Source organism: Mus pahari, chromosome 1, assembly GCF_900095145.1.
Source record: "Mus pahari chromosome 1, PAHARI_EIJ_v1.1, whole genome shotgun sequence".
NCBI lineage: Eukaryota > Metazoa > Chordata > Mammalia > Rodentia > Muridae > Mus > Mus pahari.
In genome coordinates, this window is record NC_034590.1 from 127,837,311 (window position 1) to 127,857,252 (window position 19,942).

Below are 19,942 nucleotides of genomic sequence, written 5' to 3' on the forward strand. Positions count from 1 at the left end.
TTTTTTTTTTTTTTTTTTTTTTTTTTTTTTTTTTTTTTTTTTGGCCCTTTTCTGTTTCTTGCCCATTTCCTATTTTTGCTCTTACCCTCAATAATCATTAACTTCCCAGCACACTCCGCCGTTGCCAGAGCACATTGTGTAGTAAGTGGTGATTCATTGCTCAGATTTATTTGGTTTGATTAACCTTTAACCTTTGAAAGCATTCCTATTTTTTGATTCTTCAAGCAATTTGTTTTCTCCACTCTAAGTGGGACTGGGAACTAAGCCCTTAGGGGTGGCTAATGATGACAAGATCAAGGAAAACCAGAAGCTGTCCAAGCACATGAGCAAACTTCAACACAGAAATGCCGGAAACACACACACACACACACACACACACACACACACACACACACACACACACACACACACCAAGTAAACATGACTCCACAGAGATCTTTCTTCACTCTGTAAAAACTCAGTTCAGAGATGCTAGAATAAGGAAGGGATGGGACACAGATGTTAATGTTTCCAAGTCCAAATGATTACTCAGCTCAGAGAAGACAAATGAGCAGGTGAATCTCATCTCAAACCTGGAGGGAAAAAATCAGCAGGATTGAGGAAAAACTCAGCAAAAGAAAAAAAAATCAACAACATTCAAGAAAAATTTATCAAGAAAACTGAATCTTGAAACAAAATAGAAAGAAAGAAATAGAAATATCTAGAAATGAAAAAGTCAACTAAATTAAATAAAAATGCACTGGGAAGCCAGCAGACTGGCACAGAAGAAAGATCACTAGGGTAAAGGAATACTGCATTCAAATAGCCATGAGGAAAATAAATAGCCACGTGTCCAAGAATTCTGGGATAGGACCAAGAAAGTAAACCCAAGAATCCATAGGTTGCGAAGCTCAGGGTGAATTTACAGCAGAAATTCCCCAAGCCCATAAAAACAATCCAACTTCAAACGCAGGAAGCGAGTAAAACCCTACATAGAAATGAGTGGAAAACAGCATCTCTGTGGCATATTATAGTAAAGTTGTCAAAATACAAAGCAAAGAGCCAGGCATGTTGAAGCCTATCCATAGCTCTAGGACTTGGAGGCAGAGGCAGGTAAATTTCTTTGAACTTGAAGCCAGCCTGTTCTCAGGCCTGCCAGAGCTACATAGCCAGCCCTTTCTAAAAGAAAGAAAATCAGGGTGGGGGTGTAACTGAGTAGCTTTACTTCTGGGTTGTCTTACATTCCATTATTCTACATGTCTGTCTGGGGGCTGGTGCCATACTGTTTTTATTAGTATGGTTCTGTAATATGAGATCAGGTAGAACCTTGCTTTCCGATTAGAATGACTTTGGCTATTCTGGATCTTTTGTGCTTCCATATGAATTTTAATAATGTTTCCCACTTTTGTGAAATATGTTATTGGGATTTTTAGGAAGGTTGCATTGACTCTGTAGCCATTTTCATATTAATTCTGCTACCTCCTGATCACAGGAGATGTCGTGACCCTCTGGTGTTCTCCTGATTCCTTTGGTGTCTTCAAGTTTTCTCTGAAGAGGCCTTTTCTACCTTCTTGGCTTGGTTTGTTCCTGGATTATCTGTGTGTGTGTGTGTGTGTGTGTGTGTGTGTGTGTGTGTGTGTGTGTGTTTTGAACAAATGTTAAAGAAATCAGCAGGAAAAAAATTCCATTCTTAGCAGTCTCATTATTGGTATATTGAAAAGCTACTAATTTTTATGTGTTGAATTTTGTATCCTACTTTATGGAAGTGTGCACAGGGTTTAGAATTTTCTGGTTAAGTTTTTAAGGGTCTTCAAAGTTTAGGATCGTGATTCTATAGTTAGGAAAACTTGATGTCTTCCTTTCCCATTTGTCTCCCTTTTATTTCTCTTGTGTTATTATCTAAGTAAGATGCCAAAGTAAGGGAAAAGAAGACTGGGTATCTTTGTCTCATTCCAGATTTTAGACTGAATGGTGTCAGGTTCAACCCACAGTAGAATATGGCCTATACATTTGTAGTCTGTGGAGTTCATTATTGTGAGATTTGCTCCTTCTGTTCCTAGCCTCCTGGGGTATTTTATCATGCAGAGATGTTGAACTTGGTCAAAGGCCTTTTCTGAAATCAAGATGAACACTTGATTTCTGCCCCTAAGTGTGTTTATGTGCTTCTGATAAGCATATGTTGAAACACATTTGCATCCCTGGAATGTCATGCTGTGTAATTTCTTAATGTGTTCTAGAATTTGGTCTGTGAGTATTTTATTTTGCATCTACATCCCTCAGGGCTGTTGTTCTATTAGCTGTGTCTGAGCATGTCCATAACCAGCAGTTGTATGAGAGATACTGGCTTTCCAAAACGAGCTTGGTACTTCTCCCCTGTGTATTTCATAAGATGCTTTGAAAAGTATTGGTATTAGGTACTTTTAAAAAATCTGTCTATATATTTATTTTATAGAGTTTATTATAAAAACTTACAAATAAAAGGCATCACAAAGTGAGCTGGAGAGATAGCCCAGTGGTTAAGAACATTAGATGCTTTTTCAGAAGTCTCTAGTTTGATTCCAGCACCCACACAGTGGCTCACAGCTTTCTGTAACTCCAATCCCTGGGTAACCAACCCCCTTTTCTGCCCTCCATAGGCAATGCATACATGTGGTACAGACAGACATATGTAGTCACAAAATCTATACACAGAATATAAAAACAAATGAATCTCAAAAAATAATTAATCTCACACCTCGGCTTTTCAAATGCTAGGTCCACAGACTTGTGGCACCACACCCAGCTCATGTGATTTCTTTCTTTCTTTTCTCTGAGAGGAGTTTCTCTACACTGATGTGCCTGTCCTGGAACTCACTCTTTAGACCAGGCTGGNCTGGAACTCAGAGATCTGCCTGCCTCTGCCTCCCAAGCGCTAGAATTAAAGGCGTGCACTACCACTGCCCAGATAGAAGAGAGGCTTCCTTCATCAGGAATTGAACCCAGGCCTCAGCAGAAGATGTACCAAATCCTAACCACTAAACCACCAAAGAGCATCAATTTCTTAAAGATGTAACCATTAACATCCAAAAAGTCAATCAAGAACACATCTAAATCAAACTTTTGCTTGATAAATATGAAAGGAGATTCTTCCAGAATGCTCACATTTTCTAAAAATGCCAAAGAATTTCCATGTATGTACACTTTTATCTACATAATGCTTCATTGTGCTCTAACAAACTCAACTGGAATTAAGAAACTGCTTTCTGTTTTTAAATTTTGAGAGAGATTTTAATTTTTTGAGCACCTATGAGGGTACAGTCCACTGTATATACTCTAAAATGATTCTAAACTTCATTTGTTACCTTTCATGAAGAAGAAGAAGAACAAGAAGAACAATAAACAAACAAAGGAGACTGTCAGGCTGGCTCAGGGAGTAAAGGCACTTGCCACAATTTCTGACAACTTGAGTTCCATCCATGGAACCCTCTTGGTGTAAGACGATAACTGCCTCATCAAGCTTGCCCTCAGACCTCCACCTGTGACATGACATGACATGACATGACATGACATGACATGACACAGGTATGCTCACACAAATAAGTAAGCATGTAAGTATGTCTAAGCATAAATGTAAAGGCTGGGATGGAGTCTCTCCACAGCAACTCCTTATCAATCCTTCCTGCAGGCATGCCTCTTATTCTTTGCCCGAGCATCCATGGCAACACTTACTCATTGCAAATTCTTTTCTCCTCTGGTTGTTTCCCATGCAGATCCCTCATACAGTCATACACATTAGAGCCCAGTTCAAATGAGCCCCCCGCCCCCACCCCCCCAAAAAAAACCCACAGAAAACTCAACTTGTGGCAATCTTTCTTGTGCCTGTCCATTTTTCTTTTATCCCATGCTTCACATGAAATTATTTTGTAAGCACTTGTAGGTTGCAAATCCTTTACCTAATGAGCACAGCCACGTCTTAGACATAATCTTTTCCCTATGCATCCAGTATCATATTCTTCACATTCAGTGGAGCAGGGGCTCTATTGAAACACCGGATTTGGATAAGCATCATAAACAATAAAGGATGGGAAACAGAACAAAAGCGGTGACTTAAAGATTAGAGTCTAGCATCCTCAACCTAAGTGGCGATCAATCTTAATTGTGGTAAACAGAGCCCCAGTGACCTGATTAGTCATGTAGAAACCCATAAATAAATAATCCGAAGCGATCCATCACTTCTATGGGGGGGTCAGAAGGTTACAGCCTTGGGTTTTTTAAGTAATCTACTAACTCACTCTCCAGATCAACGTGTACTAGAGAAAGCAGTTCAAAGGTCAAGCTGAGGCTGGATATCCTTACAGGGAGCCTTGTGTGGAAGCGTGGTCTCTGCTGCTGTAGGATTATTGATTTTCTAGAGCACTCGGCTTCAGTTGTACTAGCCTTTGTCCATTAAGCAGCGTCCACTGCTGGGCATGTCAGACAAAAATTCTGAGAATTTGACATTAACACGCTTTCGTGGGAAAGTCTCAAACCCAATTGTGTTGTTATTGGACAGGAATCAAACGCTATAAAAGCTGGATATCCAACCATAAAGGAGTCGGTCGTTCTGGCACTGCCCACACTGGTGCTGCTTTTCCTCCCGTTCTTCTGTGTAGCAGGCTGCCTGCATGGAACTCCACACCGATACAAGGCAATCTGCATGATGTTATCACCATCCACAAACCTTGAGGCAGTGGTTCTGTTCCTTATGGACAAAAATTGAGTTTACGGCATCCCCTAGTTATAAGTATGGCTTTAAATTACTCTTCTAAAGAAAGCAGAACATTTGCTTCTTAGCTAAGAAGTAAGACTCTCTGTCCCTAAAGTCAAATCAATGCTATAAATTAAATTATATACGCTACACACACACACACACACACACACACACACACACACACACCAAACCGAAAGGTCAAATGTGAAATTCCTAAGTCTCAAGATAATAGTGCTGTTTGGAGAAAGTTAATTTTGGACAAGGTCATCAGAGTGGAGCCCAAAGGTCAGCATTTGTATCCTTGTATAAAGGGATTTCAAAGGGCTTAGCCACCACCCCGATCTCTCTCCCCACACACCTCCCTCCTTTCTACTATCCACAGATATAGTGGAAAAGCCATATGAAGACCCAGGGTTGCAACTCTATCAGAGCTGGTGCTGGTGTTCTGATTGTAGACTTCCAGTCATAGAACTGTCAGAAATAAATGACTGCTTTTAAGGATCCCAGACTTTGGTTGGCTGTTATGATGGGCCCGAGGTAACTGTGACAACAGAGATGGTAGTGGGTATTTTATACCCCTAACAAAGTCATCCTGAATGTAGAACAAGAGAGATTGGCTTATCTCCACTAATGACTGTCCATGGAGGCACATGCATGTTATGGCCTGTCTCATTTAATTCCCCTTACAAGAGGAAACTATAATGCATGTTTAATTATGTTCCATTAAGAACAGGAAACTGCATCAAGAATGAACATCAAAAACTGAACTATTTTTAAAGGATACTTGAACTGTTTCTAGACCCATCTTCCTGGAGAATGCACGAATGTTACCAGAGTCACTGAATACAACACACAAAGGGCAAAAGGACACTCTGTCCAAACAAGTATACAAACGAAATGTATCGACATCTAAGCTAGACATAAATATCAGTTACAGTTACCTCTACCACAACTCAAAGAAGGTGAGCACAGTACCAGGAAGATAGGAAAACTCAATAAATATTTGTTGAGTTTTATGAACAGTCACAAAGTTAATCCTTTGAAATATATTTCATTTCTCCAAAGATGTTTATCCAAATGCTTCTGTGGAAAGTTCAGATTGAACATTCTGGCACAGAAATATACTTAACTGAACAATGCAGTCCAAATTTACACCTCATAACTGTATCTATGTTGATGTGTGTATATGCATGCACACCTATGGTTAGGTTTGTGTTTGATTATCTATAACACACACACACACACACACACACACACACACACACACACACACAATTAACCAAAATCTTACTACATAGCTTAAATTCTTCCTTCCTTGATGATCCTAAGGTTTAGACTCAGGTGTGTGCCTCCCATGCTCAGCCTGTCACTGAGTGCTTTAAACACCATGCTAGATGATTTCTGTTGTATACTAGACCCACTCTCACCCTCTATCCTGTTACCAACATGGGCTGCACTGACAGGCTTCCATTTGGCCTCAGCCTATAGACTGGCCAGACTGTAGATAAGAAAGAAGAGGATGTTGTTGAGATTCTTGTTGCCTTGGCTTTCGAAGTGGACAGTCTTCATAACTTGGCTGTCTCCTTTCATTCATTCTCTTCTTTATAGAGCCTAGCCAATCTCCAGACTCCAGGAGCCCCTAGCTCTACTAACCCACTTCACACTCCATTGTTTCTTGTCGTAGCATACTGAACAACCACTTTTACTTCCTTCTCTTCTGCATCAGTGTAATCTCTTTTAGGTCATTACAATTATGGTGTCGCATTTGATTTTGCCTAACCGCAATGCTACAACATGGCACCCAGTTGATTTTCTAACACAACTTGAAATGTAAAGGTATAGATACTTTCTTAGCAAAAGAAGACCAAAGATTATGTAGTGATAAGGAGATATGTCTCAAGTGGCTAGTAGCAAACTATTGAGTCTTGGAGGATTTTAGACCTCCATCAAAATCAGAAGTAACTATAAACTGTTAAAATCTCTGTCCAGTGGAAAGGCCATGATTTTTTTTTTCTGCACTGTTCCCATGGCATGAACCCAAGGAGCTTTCCTACACTGAGTTCTCTGCCAAGGCCTCAGGCTCAGCCACGCTGAAGGCTTGAATACTCAGATCCTACAGTTCCATACCATACCTGGTGATGGTCCACATAGATATATACCATATCTGCTGATGATCACACCAGATATGCTCATCTGGTTTCAACCTAAAACTTCTGTAGTTTGCTGTCTAGCACAATGATCATGAAGAACGGACAGATGGCCTCCTCAGGAGTTCTGTGTATGCTCCTTTAGCTTCTATATATCAGCTCCATCATGTGCAATAAGCAAGGGAACCTGGCTACCTGCAGCAGTGTATGGTTAGAATATGGGTACGTGTCTAATTTGAATTGTTTGGCAACCTAAATAATTCTTAGCCTCATGCCTGCTGTCTACTTCTCTGACATACACTAATCTGGAATCTGTAAGTATCTGTATGGTCCAAGCCTGAAGACCAAAAATGAATAAGTTCCTTGACTCACACTGTCTCCATTCTGGAGAAGAGTTTCAGATTGTTGATGCATGGTAGATTTAAAGACCTTGACATCTCATCCTGATGAAGAGTGAAAATAGATGGAGTCACTTGCCAAGAAGCCTGAGGACAAGCAGAGTTCAATCCCCAAGACCCACAAGTAGAAGGGAAGAATCAATGTCTGGAAGCTGTATTCTGACCTCCCTATATATGCCAATACAAATAAATCAATGTTAAAAATAAAATCCACTCTCCATCTCAGAATAACAGCTGGAGTTTCAAATTCAGAATCATCTCATGAAAACTTTTAACTCAGTGGTTCTCAACCTACAGGTTGTGACCCCTTTGGGGGTCAAATGATTTTTTTTTTCACAAGGGTCACCAAAGACCATCAGAAGACACAGATATTTATACTATGATTCATAATGATAGCAAAATTGCAGCTATGAAGTAACAACAATGTATTTTATGGTTGGGGTTCACTACAACATGAGGAACTGTATTAAAGGGTCACAGCATTAAGAAAGTTGAGAACTATTGCTTTAACTTGAGGGTGGAGTATTTTGTTTTACTCTATACTGGTACCTGACTGGGTCTCTGACTACACTGCCCATATTACCTGCCTTCAGACCTTATGGCTAGTTCTACTGGGAACTCTGGCAGGACTAAATAGGGAAGGAAGATGCCCCGCCCCCCCAGCCCCTCAGCCCCCTTCCACCACCCCACCCCACCCCACCCCATTCCCACTCTCACTTGAGAGCAGTTTCACTTTGTGCTACCACAGGAGCATGTGGATAAAGCCTGAACCAACACATCCCAACAGCCTCTGAAGGGAGAGAGAAAAGACTGTCATTCTGGGGACAAGTCAAAGGCAAGGTAGACATCTCGAAGGGGAGAGTGCAAACTTGGCAGTAAGAACCAAAATGAAGTTGAAAGGCATGTCATAGGGGCACCAAGTCAGTTTCTTTTCTTTTTCTTTTTTTTTTTTTTTTTTTTGGTTTTTCGAGACAGGGTTTCTCTGTGTAGCCCTAGCTGTCCNTTTTGGTTTTTCGAGACAGGGTTTCTCTGTGTAGCCCTAGCTGTCCTGGAACTCACTCTGTAGACCAGGCTGGCCTCAAACTCAGAAATTCGCCTGCCTCTGCCTCCCAAGTGCTGTGATTAAGGGCGTGCGCCACCACGCCCGGCTTCCAAGTCAGTTTCTTAAAGCTCATTGACTGCTGGAGCTGAGCAGCGCCAGAGACCTCCCCCAACCTCTGCTCTGAAGCAAAGATGTGGAGCCCAGAACCTGTAACTGACTTGGCCTGCATGCCTGCCCTGTTGAACTCTCTGTATGTAAACACTCAGCACTTTGACTGTCATATGATGGTAGGGGGAGAGGACATTCCATTCTCAGGCCTATGAGAAATGACTACACCGCAAACTCTGAACTGAAATGAGGGGCAGGGACCTTATACGCAGTGTTTCCTGACTCTAGAAGGCATCATCAAAATAGCCTCGGAATGATCCCAGGGACTCCATCCTACATCTTGATTCAGGATCCTAAGAGACCTGGTGGTGTCACTTCCCACGGGTCACTCTGATAATCACCCAGGTTGAAGGACCATTGCACTGAGAACTACCTCTACAGACACCTGCTATGCCTGATTAGGAAATGTGTCCCATAGGCCTGTGTGCCTCTTAAGTATTCTGCAAGGTTAAGTACTTCTGTGTTTGAGTTTTGGAAACTTTAAGAGGTGGAACTAGTTGGAAGAAGTAAGTCATTGAAGGTGTAACCATTGAAGGTTCTTCTGGTCCCTAGTCCCTTTGTAGCTCTTTGCTCTGTCTGCGGTGAGGTGGAGCTCCTCCTCATGCTCATACTGCTTTGATATTCTGCACAAGCATCCATGGACTGAACCTTTGAGAACCATTGTCAGACAAACCGTCCCTTCTTAAAGTTGTTCTCTCGGGCTGTTTAGTCAGAGCTTTCCAAACATGGCATCTAAAATACCCACAGCAGTTATTCCAGAAAATCACTACGGATAGCAATGATCCACAACCCCTGATCATTTTTGGATTCCCAAGTCTCAAACCCAGGGCCTGTACCACTGAGCTACAATTAGCAGACTCATCCCTGGGGAAGACTCATTCCTCCCCCCCTCTCTCTCAGGAGTCATTAATTACCTATAGCTCTTTATCTAGGGATGTGTAGTTGGTGCCATATGTAACCTCTTTATGTTCCACTCAGCCTCGTTGTTCTCTGAAATGATGACTCTGAGACAGAATTATATATGAATAATTGCCCAGACCAATAGCCTTGACTCTATTCACCAACTAGCTCATTTCTCAATAATCCGATTTATTCTAAGAGTGTCACATTGAAAGTTACCTTTTCCTCATTTTTATGCATCTGTCTCCATCAGCATTGCCTGAAGTGAATCTCCCAAACATGACTATTTCCCAGAATACAGCCCCTCCTCTACAAAATCTCCCACCTTCTAATCCTGTCTCAACTCATTGCATTTTTTTATTGACAGGTGAATGCTTTTACACAGAGCACAAGAGATTATCTCTACAGTGATGGAACGCTACAAGATCCACCACCACCCCTCTTCAACTTAACATGTCTACTAATATTGTCATTGTTCAGGTCTTATTTTGGCAGCCATATTGTTGTGACATCATAGGTATGGCTTTCCTGCCATAGCTAGGAAACACAATCTCACAACAGACTTCCTGGTCCTCGGACTCGTACAATCTTTCCACCTCCATTGCCTGGATGCTCCCTGTGCCTTGGGTGCAGGGTTGTGTTATAGATGTATCCACTGGGCCTGGGCTCATGGCTATCCATTGATCTGTGCATTACGATCAGTTGTGGTTTTCTATAGTGATCTCTGAGGCAAAGAGAAGCATCCTTGATGAAGGGGAAAAGCTATACTTAGTTGTGGGTCCAATTAGCAGTTTACAATTAGCAGGTACAATTTATAATTCAGTTAGGAATTATGCCAGTCAGGTAAAATGGCAACAGCGTGTTCTCCTCTTAGAGCTTCCTACCCTCGGACAGTTTGAAGTGATACCACTTGGTTTGGCAACGCTCCCCATAAAAGTTATCACAACTTTTATTCTAACTTGGATTCCACAGTTAAGTGTTGACTTTTAATTAATTAATGACTTTATTTATTTATTTATTTATTTATAATGTGTGTGGGTATATGTGAGTCTGCACACCATATTCGTACAGCGCCCACAAAGGCTCAAAAAAAGATGTTCAATCCCCTGGGACAGGAGGTTTTGATGGTTGTGAGCCAGCACGTAGATGCTTTGAGTAGAACCAGGGTCCTCTAGAGGAACAGTCAGGGTTCTTAACTGCTGAGCCATCTCTCCAGCCCCAGAACTAACCTTTAAAACAAGTCCCTAGCACTGAGATGGTAACCAATACGTAGTCAAAGAGATACCTTAGATTCACAGTACTTTATGACAAAGACTCCAATTATTGTACATAGAAGCATAATGACAGATACTTTGAACAAGAATTCAGGAAGTAATGTAATTCATTAATGTTACAGATAGGGTATTATTATTTACAAAATGGAAGTAATTAAGCCCAGCTTGGTAGCATACTCCTGTAATCCCAGCCTTTAGTAAGACCAAGGCAGAATTGCTGTTAGTCCCTGACTGAACTGGCTGGTTTTGTGTATCAACTTGACACAAGTTAGAGTCATGAGAGAGAGCTTCAGTTGAGAAAATGCCTCCATGAGATCCTCTGTAAGGCATTTACCCATGGGGGAAGGGCTCCACCCATTGTGGGTGGTGCCATCTCTGGGCTGGAGGTCCTTGGTTCTATAACAAAGCAGGCTGAGGCAGCCATGGGAAGCAAGCTAGTAAGCAGTTCTCTTCTATTGCCTCTGCATTAGCTCCTGCCTCTAGGTCCCAGCCCTGCTTGAGTTCTTGTCCTGACTTTGTCCAATGATAGACTATGATCTGGAAGTATAAGCTAAATAAAACCTCCTCCCAACTCCCAAACTTGCTTTTTTTGGTCATGGTGTTTTGTCACAGTAATAAAACCCTAACTAAGACACCAACCAACCTGGGCTGCACAGTGAGACGCTGATTCAGACAATCAGATGTTAATAACCAAAGGGAAAACCACAAATGAATTTTATGTTAATAGCACGCATGCATAGGCTTTATTTTTTATAGCACACATGCATAGGCTTTATTTTTTTATAGCACACATGCATAGGCTTTATTTTTTTATTTCATCCCTTTAAAATACCTTTGTCTGACAATCATTGAGGATATTTTCAGACCTATCTCCTATTCCCTGTAACTAGAAAAACAAGTTAAGTGTGAAACATGACAAATCAGAGGACACTAGGTCCCCTAGACACCACTCTGAGGGTAGTTACTGCCGAAGTAATTGTACATATTTTCAGAAGGTATTCTGAGGTCCCAAGAAGAAATCTAGACTAAGCCCCATTGTACCTTGGCTTCTTACCCATTCTATAGTAAGAGCTGTGCAGTCTGATTCATTCATTCAGTTTTAAACACTGGGTCCTTGTTTTTCAACCTATACTCCCATATTTCAGTAAAAGTGGGGAGGGGTGAAAAACCCATCACACCTCTTTCTATTTTTTTGCTTAAACCCCAATTCCCCAGCATCTTCTAATTAGAGTATCACAAAGCTGAGTCTGCAAGCCAAGAGTGTTGTGTCCTGAGGCACCGAGGAACGCCTTACCTTCCAGACACTGTGCACACCAGTGGCCTTTTCCCACTCAAAGAACTCCATGAAACTCAAACACAAGTTTTAAATTACTCAGCCTCCTCAACTCCTGATAGACACAAAGAAATAGTGAGGGAAGAGTCTGAGGCCATAGGAATAGAGCTTAAGCAGAAACACAAACCAATAAATGCAAGTGAGTTGCATGTCTGGGCCACTGTGGAGTCTTAAACCAGGCCTGTTGTGTTTTGATCTTACAGAAGCACATATGGCCTTCCATTAGCAGGTCTCAGAGCAGTGGGCCACGTTACCATACCATATGTGCCGAACACAACAACAGGCCTGATTTATGGTGGTGAGCACAGGCGTTTCCTTTGTATTTCATCTCCTTGTTATTTCAAGAGAAACGTGAGGGTAGATTTATTCTGCCATTACAAAGAAGCTTCCTAGAGATTGCTTGTTCAAAGTTGATAGTTTCCAGTAGGTGAAGGGGGTTTGTTTCCAACAAAAATAAAAACTCAGTGAGAGCTAGAAGAGTTTTCTCCCCATACCCCCAAAGTGAGAACACATTTACCCTCAACTCCACCCCCATCCAGAACAATAGCAAAACAGCCAAGGCAAGAACATTGTGGGGAGTGCTCGGTGGTTAGCTCAGGACTTACATGCAACCTCTCTGATGGCCTCTACTCCTACCCTCGCCCCAGCAGGAACCGCCCAGATGTAGTTGACCTTGTTGAGAAAAACCAGAAAACTCTAAAAGACGGCAAATAGCTCTATGATCATCACCTCATTAGAAGAATTTAAGAATCTCTCCCTTGCAAGCAAAAGTTAATTGAGCAGTAGGGGAATCATAGGGGAAGTCACATGCAAAGAAAGGATTGGGCAATCCTGCCACAAAGAGGTTAAAAGATGCCACCACATACCGTATAAGCATCTGCCAGCCCTCCTACTCTGGGTTTAGAAGAACATTTATCTTGGGTGTCTCTGGGCCCTATCCTTATATTGCCAGGTCCTAGAGCCATCTGCACTTGCCTCATTATTCAGATAAACTACCCTGCAGCTCTAAAAACAAAGCAGACATTAGCCAAGTGCGTTCCCTTTGCTGAGCCTTCTCAGAATACAGAATGAAAGATTTCACCTAGCTCTTAACTTGAATCAATCACTAGTTTAAAAGCATAGCCCCCCCCCCCAAAAAAAAGCAGTTGTTTTTTTCCTCAATTCCTACAAAGATCTCTTCTGAAAAAACCTGATGCCTATCAAGCAATAAAAGTTGTTTCTGGTTGTTTTACAGACATGCACACACACACACACACACAAGCGTGTATGTGTACACCTTCTCTAACAAATAGCAGCTATGTCGAAAGATGGGCTGGGTCCAAATATGAGTGACCGAAGGCCACTGCAGAGCAAGCTTTCTCTGGTTGCTGTGGACTGCCACTATAGAAAGAACAACATTTCTTATTGGAATAGGAGGGACTCTTTCTAGGCATCATGGGAAAGAGATATATTTTTAGACTCCTTTCAATTTTTTATTAGATTTCCACACCTCCTGTAAGTACCCTACTGACCCCTCACTTCTGTGATGGCTGGCTCCTCAGAAGATCGAGAGGAGCGAGGGAAGCTCCTTGTTGGTAATGAAATCCACAGAGCTTTAGAGGAGGAGTCGGAGTCTTTATTATTTAGCTAACAAATCTCTGTCACTGGCCTGCCTTTCTTTAAAACTGAGGAAGCAACATCATGTATCACTGAATCATCTCCCGTGTCACCACACATGGTGTACATAGAACTATAGACAGTAGGTGTCCCAGTCTCACTTCCTGTTGCTGTGACAGAAGCAATTTATGACAGGAAATGTTTATGTTAGCTCCTAATGCCAGGTTGCAGTCCTTCACTGGCCACAGGCCAACAGGATCTAAACAATCCCTGTTGCTAAAATTCCTTCCCTGTGGGAGACATGAATGACGCCTACCCCTCCACCACCCTTCTATGGTTTTAACAACAAACCTAAGTTCACCCTAGGAGACCAATGGGTTTATTAGGCCCACATATAAAGCATGGATGCAGGGTTACATGACAGAAGTATAGGAGACCCCAAAGCATCCACACTGGAAAGTCATCTCCTAGCTTTCCCATAGCCACATATGGAGAGGTCCCTTCTCATCTTCCCTGACCTAAATACTGGAAGACAATCACAATTAGGATGGAATTGTATACAAATGTCAGAGAAATGGCTAGACCTTCTGATGAGGGCTTCAATGACACTCTCCCCCAACCACAGCTCTGCTGTGGTCTTTTACTGATCACAGTTGATTCAGTGATGATAGCTGCGGTCTGGCTCACCTAGAACAACCCCTCATTGAGATTCTCCTATGAAGGGATTTTACATTTTATCAAGCCGACAATTAAAATTATCACAGTAACGTTGTGTAACATTTCAATACATTATATTATGGCTAATATTTGCCACATTTCAAACCAAAGTCTCTAGCTGTTGACTCTGCTACAGTAAGATTGAAATTTTACATGGAGGTAAGTCACTTGCTAAAGTGACGGCCATGCAAACGGGAGGGCCTGAGTTTGACCCCCAGCACCCATGTGAAAGCCTGGGCATGGCAGTATATGCTTGTAATCCCAGTGCTTGGGAGTCAGAGACAGGAGGATCACAGTCACTACGACCTACTGACCTTCTACCCTAGCCTAATCCACAAACCTCAGATACCAGCGAAAAATTGTCTCAAAAACAAGGTGAATGGATCCTGGAGAATTATACCCAAGGATGCTCTCTAGCCCCACACACGTGTACACATGAACCCATGGACACACAAACACAATCACAATACAGAAAGCAGTATACTTCTTGGGTCTCTGAGTTTTGTGGTTTCAATTAACATTTGCATTTTAAACCTTACTGAAATGGGGCTAGAGAAATAGGTCAGTGGTTAAGGCCTTTTGTTGCATAATCATGAGGACCAGAGGCAGATGCCAGAATGCACACACGATAATCCAGGTGCCCAGCACTAACCCAGCTCTGAGAAGGATGGAGACAGGGAAATGGCTGGGGGCTTGCTGGCTTTCAGCCTAGCCAAGAAAATATAAGGTCCAGGTTCAGGGAGGTACCCTATGTCAAAGGAATAGTCAGAGTGACAGAAGAGGCCACCTGACACCTGCTTCCTGCCTTTGTGCACAAGTCTGTGAACACATCTATATAATAAATGCTATGCCTGCACCATACAAAGAGAAACACAGACACACAGAGAGATGCACAAAGGAAAAAAAATACACAAATCCTTTTTTAAAAAAATTGTTTCTAAGAATATTCATAGACCTTGTAGGAGTTTTTTTTTTTTTTTTTTTTTTTTTTTTTTGGTTGAGTGTTTGGGGAATTGTTTCGTTTATTTGTTTGTTTTGGTTTGGTTTTGTTGTTTATAGTTGTTGTTGTTGGTGGTGGTTTTCAAGACAGGGTTTCTCTATGTAGCCCTGTGTGCTCAGGAACTCACTCTGTAGACCAGGCTGGCCTTGAACTCAGAACTTGAACCTGCCTCTGCCTCCTGATTAAAAGTGTGCACCACCAATGCAGTTCTTAGGTTTTTAGTTCTGGCTGATCTTCCCATTGTGAATATGCCTCTTTTATAACTTGTAATCATTGTACATCTTGGTGGGGTGTGGGATGGTATCTCAGCACATGTCTACAGTATAAGCATATCCAGAGTAATTGACCTTTCCACTTTGTGGTGGTTTGAGTGTGAATGGTCCCCATAGGTTCTTATATTTAAGGACTCCCTATTTGAAAGGATTAGAAGGTCTTGGAAGAAGTGAGTCTCTGGGGACAGGCTTTGAGCGTTCAAAAGCCTAAGTTTGGCCAGTGGTTCTCTTTTCCTGCTGCCCAGGAATCTGGATATAGAATTCTCAGCTCCTTTTCCAGTATCATGTCCGCCTGTATGCTGCCGCCCTCTCAACTGTAAGCCAGCACCAATTCAGTACTTTCCTTTATAAGCATTCCCATGGTCATGGATTTTCTTCACGGCAATAGAGCATTGACTAAGACGCACTTCTTAATGTTTGTAGCCTTCAAGCTCCCATTTACAGTTCTTCACAAATACACAACAGGTCATGATTGAGCTTGCATCCCACTGGGCTGTAGACATTAGAACCTGCTAAGACAATCTTCTGCCTAAGAAAAGGAGCTGTGTGACAAAGGTCAAGAGTATAGCTTTAGTCCTCAACTAAAGGCCAATGTCAACTTGGACAATTGTTTTCCTATATGATCTTATGGTAGTTTCCAACATTCTAAATTTGTTTTCTCGGTAGAAAATGCTCCATGTTGAGAGAAATATTGTGGCTCTCTGAGCACTCTTATCATAGCACCAATATGGAACAGACAAATGCCAATCACTTTCTGAACTAACCCAAAAGCACTATGAACACAGTGAGTTAAGTCACTCATCAAGGACCTGCCAGGCTTTTATTATGTTTCCAGAAACACCTTAAATTCAGGAGATAAAGCATGATGAAAAAAAGAATCTATACTACATACACATCAGAGTTCTCAGATATACTAATCTATATCAGAGTTCATACTGAACCACGAAGACAGATAACCAGTCAACTAGCAACTGGTCCATCCCCATCTGATACACCAATATGAACTATTACACGTCACAGGGAACAGCAGAGCGTGACTTGGGACAGGAAGGAAGTCAGAGAACCACTGCTGAAATCATTTCAGAAGTGTGATGCTAAGTCCCCAAAGCTCCACTGACTCTGAACAAATCAAGGAGAGAAAGTAGGAAAACCTAAATTTAGACACGCCCTTGGTACTCACCATAAGGGAAAGCAGCCAGGGCAATGCAATAAGCACATGCAGCAAAGTGGATCGCTGGGCATGGAGCTAGAAAGGCACAGCCAACAAGAGAGTCCAATAAGCTACATACAACAAACAGTTTCCATTTACTCTGCTCTGCCCCTGAGGCCCTCAGATCTACCACTGATGCTGCTATTAGAACAATAGTAATGTTTAGTCTAGAGCAGGGTTCTCAGCCTCCCTAATGCTGTGACCCTTTAATACAGTTCCTCAGGTTGTGGTAACACCCACCCATAAAATTATTTAATTGTTACTTCATAACTGTAATCTTGCTACTATTATGAATAGTAATGTAAATATCTGATATATAGGGTGCCTGATATGTGGCCCCTGTGAAAAGGTTGTTTCACCCTCCAAAGGGGTTGCAAGCTACATCTCCAGATCCTAGAGATGCCTAAGTAATCATAATTGCTCCCAGAGCTGAGATTCTTGGGTGCTTTGTTCAGAGCAGCAGGAGTTTAGGCTTGCCTTCTACCCTACTACTTCGCACCTCCAGGGACACAGGAGTATCTTCTTCTGTCTTTCCATCTCATAATGTCTTGCCAGTTCCTCCCTTTTGCAGCACATATGTAGAAGCCATCTGGCAAGAGGATTTTAAAGTGTTGTTTGTAGTCTTCTATACACACCCTTCCCAAGAATATACAGAAGAGCATGAAAGGGCATCAATGAAGCCAAGAGCCAAATACAACAACGCTTCTCTCCTCAAAGTTCTACTGTTATAGATCTTAGAAATCCAAGATAAAGAAAAGATCCTAAGACGTGTTCTCACAACTGTCTGGGACTCAAGGGGTAGATCAGGATAAAAACACCCCAGGAATGATATGGGACAAGCTCAAGACACGGTCAACAACATGAGCACCTCCTTTGCGGCCCATCTCTTGTCAACACCAAGCACAAGCAATCACCTAACCCCATCCACTCTCAATTGTAAATAACTGATAGTAGTTTCATGAACAACCAGTATAACATGGAAGAGAAATTAAGGAGCACTATCAACTAAAGTGTTCAAGTAAATGATGCTTAATATGCTGTGTAGTCAGAAAAGAAAAGTCTGTGCCTTAATTTATACAATCTAAACAGATGAATACAGTCAAAATAAATGCCATACAGAAGATAATAAAATGATACATCCAAAAAAAAAAAAAAGTAGTGTGCAGGCTAACAGACAGTGAAGTTTCTGAAGCTCATTATTTGGACACTCTAGCCTCATATGGAAGAAGAGGACAGTGCTTTGTAGGACAGTCCATGGTTAACAACATCCCTCACCAGTAACTCCCCATCCTGTAAAATAATCAAAACCCTCCTCCAGGCATTGCCAACTATCTCCCAGGAAGCTATCTTTAACTTGAGCTGAGTTGACATGAATAAAGGAGCTGCCTAATGGAAGCTGAGAGAGAGGGAGAGATTAATCTCAGCAGAAAAATCATGTGCAAAGACATGAAGGCACAAACCATCGGAGACTGTGACGGAGAAAATGGAAGGATGTGAATCCAGGCAGCAGAAAGTATCTCACGTGCCCGAACTAAAGGTTTGCACATAACTGGGAGGTGCGAGGCCACTGCAGGATGTTGAGTAGGAGAGGGGCTTATCTCTATTTGCATTTTGGAAGCATTTTCTCTGGTGACCCAAGTGGATAATGGGATAAAGGCAGAGGAAATTAAAAGAAGGGAAAACAGGCCCCTGCCTAGTTGCCATGCTCTGTTCAGATAACAAACAGCAAAAAGGTGAAATGAGGCATTCTGAAGGAGTGGGACTCAACAGGATGTAGAAGGTACCTGCAGGATGGAGGCTTAAAGCTAGGGGTGGATAAGGAAGGTAAGAACCAGATCTTTCTCAGACATCCAAAGGATGAGTTGTACATAGCTCAATGATGTCAAGATGCCTAGCGCGTTGAGTGTTTGTGATGTGTGTGTGCATTCTATATGCACATGTGTGCTTGGTACTCAAGAATCAAGTACACCTGATTGTGCTGGATGTCTAGGTTTCCACAGCAGGCCACATCCATGATGGAAGGAGAATAGGGAAGACGTCCTGACAGACTTAGAAGATACTTAGGGTAGGGGAAGAGAAGGTCAATGAAGAAGAAAAGTCTTAACGTGATTCTGGAAAGAGCCATAGGATATAAGCTGCCATGGTCTGAATGCTGTGTTTCCCACAAATTCACAAGCTGAGAGGCCGTTCTGAAAGGCCTCACAAGAGCCTGTTTGCCCTTCCCGCTACACCTGGACAACCTGAGAGGGGTGCAATCTGTAAGCCAGGAAGCAGGCCCCACCACACAGATACCACCTTGATCCTGGACTTCCCAAACTCCAGACTGTGAGAAATTGAATCCTGCTGTTAACTGTCCTGTTCATGATACTTCTTATGATGCCTAAATGGTCTAAGACACAAGACACGGAAGAACAGCATCAGAACAAAGAAAGCAAGACAAGACTCAACCCTGACCATATGAGTGTGGTGATCGGGAGCCCTGGCGATATCAACAGGTCCAAGAATCTGACTCTGATGGAGGGAGCAGACAGGGAGACCACAGATTTCTGAAATGCAGACAATGTTTTCAAGTCTGTAGTAAAGCTGGGCATGGTGGTACATGTACATTTAATTCCAGGACTTGGGAGGCAGAGGCAGGTGGATCTCTGTGAGATTGGGGCCATCTACATAGTGAGTTGGGGCCAGCAAGTGTTGAATAGTGAGACCCTGTCTTGGGAAAAATAATAATAATCTACTGCACTATTTATTATGTTTGTGTTGATCCAAGCAAGTTTATAGGCTGAGTGAATGGACCCAGAGAAGAAACAATTGGTAATGACTACTAGTTCTTGAGGAAAAGAGTGGCCATGAACAGTCCAGGTAAAGGAAGGCATGAAGGAGTGGAAAACCTCACGACAGATATGGTGGTTTGAGTAAGTGTGTGCAGGTAACAAGGAGCTTGCCTGCCTCAGAGAAGGAAAGTTTCCTGCACAGAGGTCAAATGAGATGCTCTGAAGGGAAGAGCTAGGTTGGTGGGGGGATGGGGGAGGTCTAGGTATAGGTAGAGGGGAAAGGCTGGGCTGAGCATCTCAAGAGATAGTAAGGTAGTACAAGAAGTTTGAAAAAAGTCAGAAGCAGAGCTTTGAGGACAAACTTGAGAGCTGAACAGCCTTTTTCTGTTGGAGCCACCGTTCAGAG